Source organism: Botryllus schlosseri, chromosome 1 (genome assembly GCF_051294905.1).
Source record: "Botryllus schlosseri isolate E-star chromosome 1, Bs_hap1, whole genome shotgun sequence".
Lineage (NCBI taxonomy): Eukaryota > Metazoa > Chordata > Ascidiacea > Stolidobranchia > Styelidae > Botryllus > Botryllus schlosseri.
In genome coordinates this window covers 20,800,557-20,804,888 of record NC_137236.1, presented here as the reverse complement: position 1 = coordinate 20,804,888, position 4,332 = coordinate 20,800,557, and positions in this window count along the sequence as shown.

Genomic DNA, 4,332 nt, shown 5'->3' with positions numbered 1-4,332 from the left:
TATGTGGCATTAATTTTGTAGGTTTGGGCGTAAATCAAAATATGATTTTATGCCAACATTTGAGTTGATATATTCTATTTTAATCTTGCAGGTCGCGACGAAACATTTTTCATTGGCTTGCTGTAGCTTAGCTTATAGTACACAAAAATAAAACAAGTTAACAAATTTGAGTTTTTGAGCGTACGTCTCATAGGTCCCATGGTCGTGAGTCTTTTGACCAGTGATTCCCAAACGCGGCCCCCAGATAGCCTTCTTGCGGCCTCCAAAATATATTAGGTTATGGATTTATGAAGAAGAAAAAAATTATATTTCTAAAATACTCTTGCTTGGCTTGGCCTCTGTAGTTTTTAATTATAGAATTGCAGGAAAGTTTTGAGTATAGACTGCTAACGTTACGTCACTGCTATTCCAATGCAATGTGCCCTAACTTTCCAGTTGAACGAGCAGTAGCTATAGATATAAATAGGTATTTATAACTTTCAAAACCGAAGGAAAATCCTGAAAAAATGGTTAATTTTACCCACTTCGTGGTTGCTTGACTGAAAAAAGAGGCTCAACTCCCGGAAAATACAGTTTTTCTTTCACATTAACAGGAGATTGACTTACCGGTCCAGCTCCCGAAATAGCCGCCGCAGCGTTCCTACAGTGCTGACTTAATGTATATCAGTCGAATTTGGCCCTTTATGTAACCAAAATCCTCAAAAAAGAATAAATTAGGGCGTCCTCCGAGGACACTTAAAAAAAATCAAAAAAGAGGACAAATCATCTGAAAAGAGGACGTATGGTGCCCTTATGATAACTAGATGTGAAACACGTGACTCACGGCTGAATACGCCGAGATGCATACTGCTTAGCCGGCTAATAGCAGCATGGCCGTTAAGGGGTTCAAACCATCGCTACTTAGCAGTTCTTGTGAATGCCAACTGGGCGTCTCCTAAAGGCGGACAGTTTCGAGAATGCTGCAGATGTTAGTACAGACGTTAACAATTCTACAATTATAAGTCGTACATTTAGGACGCGATCATGAGATGTGGTCTTGAATCTTCCAGGAACTTACTTTGAAAAAGACGTTGGGTGTACCCGACAGGTGCAGTGGAAGACATTTTTTCGGGGCCCGACTTTTTACGCTTTTCATCAATTCGGTCCACAATTTCTCATTCAGTTTTTCTATGTTCGATTTTTCGATGTCTTGAAGGACGCAATCCCAATAACTGCCAAGGACTTTACTTCCCGCGATAACGTAAATAGCATCCATATCATTCTCTTCCAAGGTAAGAAACTTAGTTTCCTGCACGAAAAGATGGCACTCTCTTTTATTGTATGAACATGTAATTGGACTTAAAGAATCTTACTTTCCACGTGGCCTTGGATATTCGTAAAAAATTCAGTGGAGTCTGCAAAACGAAAGGTTTTTATAACAGTTGAAAGCTCAAGGCTACTACAACGTATCAGTAATTGACTATTCAACTTCAACCGGATATCAGTAAAGCATGCAGCAAAATTGATATTATCGGTACATTACATTACAGCATTCCTGAAGTAAAAGATATCACCAGAGCAAGTAATGGAAGCGCTATATTGCTACATCGGTACAACAGGTGGCCGTTTATATGTGTAGGATACTTAGCGGGCCTGAGGAGTCAGAGCCTGATTCGGAGAGTTGGAATATATGTATGTGTATGCTACCCAGTGTTGGGATCAGGTCATTACCCGCCAGTCACGAATCATTTCGAGTCATTGCACATTTTGACTCAAGTCAAGTCAAGTCAATCGATTTTCAAAGGTGACTCGAGTCAAGTGAAGTCAATCGATTTTCAAAGGTGACTCGAGTCAAGTCAAGTCAAGCCCTGAGTCAAGTCACATTTCAAGTTAAGTTACTTTTGCGAAGAATGTATGAGGCATGGTTACGTCATTGCAATTTGCTAACTGTCTGAAATACAGTTTGAGTGGTCATTGATTCCGAACCGATGAACGAATATCGCGTGAAACATACAGGCAAGAAGGCGCTGTATTGCTCACATATACCTAGAACTGTTAAACTATATAATTGCATAGCCTCAGTTTATAGTTACCAGCCAAAATAGAGAATAGAGAAACGAATTTATAAGATGCAATGTATTACTAATTTACAAATAGATATGATACCATTCGAGCCCGCGCCAATTGTTGAGAACTATATAAACTATATATTAGATTTCAATTTCAATAGAACAAGAGGTTTGGTCAAGGTAAAAACAGAGAACAAAAATAGACATTTTGCTATTCTATTACTTTACTACTAGAGTTATGACAGCGTAAGCTGTAAGCTTCGATCACTTCGTCTGCGGTCATTTGCGAGGGAACAATCGTCAATCGAGGCTCAGTAAAACGCACAGACATTGAATGATTGGTCGCTCTCACGGGTTACACAAGTGTTTGGCGAAAAATCTGAACATATGCAAGATACAGTGATTTTTACCGACACCGATTACTTGATGACTTGAAATTGACTCGTGAATTTTGCTTCGAGTCACGACTCAATACACATTTCTGATACGCCGAGTCAATTCAAGTAAAGTCATTTAAGGAAATTGAGTCGAGTCAAGTCAAGTCATGTGAAAAAGATGACTCGAGTCAACCCATCACTGATGCTACCTAGCAGGTCTGTGGAGTCACAGCCGGATACGCGGATGCGTGTATGAGTTTTGACAAATCTCTAGATTCAGTCAGGACCGTTGATACGCTAATTAAAGGGTACCGTGGCAGTTCTAGAACTTATCAGGTATGTCATGTGTAGGTGGACATCCACAAAGTTTATCTTCTACGAGCAGTTGAGCATGTTCAATTGTTCATTTTCAAACCATACTTCACCCGGTTCCGGAGGGGCTCGTAGTGTAGGCTACTGGTCAGTTTGACTGCAACATAGGGGTTGTGGGTTGTACTTGGGTGAAATACTTATTATACTACGATAGATTACTGACTCTTAGTTAGCTTATTCCGGAGAATGCTAATCGTCTGATTTTGTTTGAGGATAATCTTGAGTCGAATGATGAAACCTTAAATCTGCGATGAATATCTGCAAATCTCATAGACTGCAAGAAAATCGACGTAATTTTGTGACCTCTTCGGTTGTAGTGCTTGCGATTTCGATATGCACGGTATTAGAAACACATAAAGTAACACTAGTTCGAAATCCCCTGGACCGTCTGCACATATTCCTGGTCATGTGGACAACAGACGATCCTCTGCTGACGACCTGATTATGCCCGCATATTCTATGTCGTGCTAAAAAGATTTTTCCGCAGCTATTCGTCCATCAATTATCGACTTTCATTGTTTACTTTGCTGTGTCAGTAAGATTAATTTTGCTACTTGTCGCACGTAGGATCCTTGCCGTGTAGTGGGAAATTGCTCTTACCAATGTTTACATAGAACGAAGCCATGCCCAATACGTTACAAATCTTCATTCGGGCGTGGAAATTAATATGACAGTTTCGTCTGACCATTAGGTGATTTTTGCGATAATGTGACGCATTGAACGCTCGCTTTGTTCTTTAATGTTAACGGTGGGCGTCTTACATCACCTGAGCGTTTAACCCTACTTCGCCCTAAATTTTCGAATAAGTTAACAGATGAATTTTATGTGAAGAAAATATGAGAAGTCGGGGGTAGAGACGCTGTATTTATTGATTAAGTAGACGGATTCAGAGTCGTAATAGGTGCTTGAGTAAACCCAGTACTATACCCTGGATCTGCGCCTTACTATTCGAGGTTTTGAGACAGGACGCCAGTGGCGCTAGTATCCATCCGGGGTTTCATACCGCTGATCCCACTGTCAACGGAGCGTCTTGAAAAGCCCAGAGAAACAATGAGCCGAGCTCCAAAGTAAAAAAATGGAGCTCCGTGCCAATATAGGTGACACAAGAAATCGAAAGCGAATTGAGTGTGGGAGTGACTGTGCAAGAAAAGTCGTCCTCGATGCTCAAAAGCAAGGACATAAGGCTCAAGGTATAAACAGGCTCTAAGCGTTACTGTAGTTGTTGTGTGATATTATTATTTAGATATATCCAAGTAAGAATCCTGAAGCAAAACATAGATGACAAATAGAGGCATGAAGAGGAAATTAACGCAATTCCACGTAGAAAAATCAACAGTGCTCACAGAACGAACAATAAAAGATGTTTATATCCATCTACCTTGGATTGGTCCTATTTCTACCCGCTTTGAAAACCAATTGATTTCTGCGGTCAGATAAATGTTACGACACAGTCAAAACCAATGTGATTTTTACGACTACGCAACTGCTCCCTTCACAAAGACCTGCTTCCTACACTTCAACAAAGTAATGTAGTG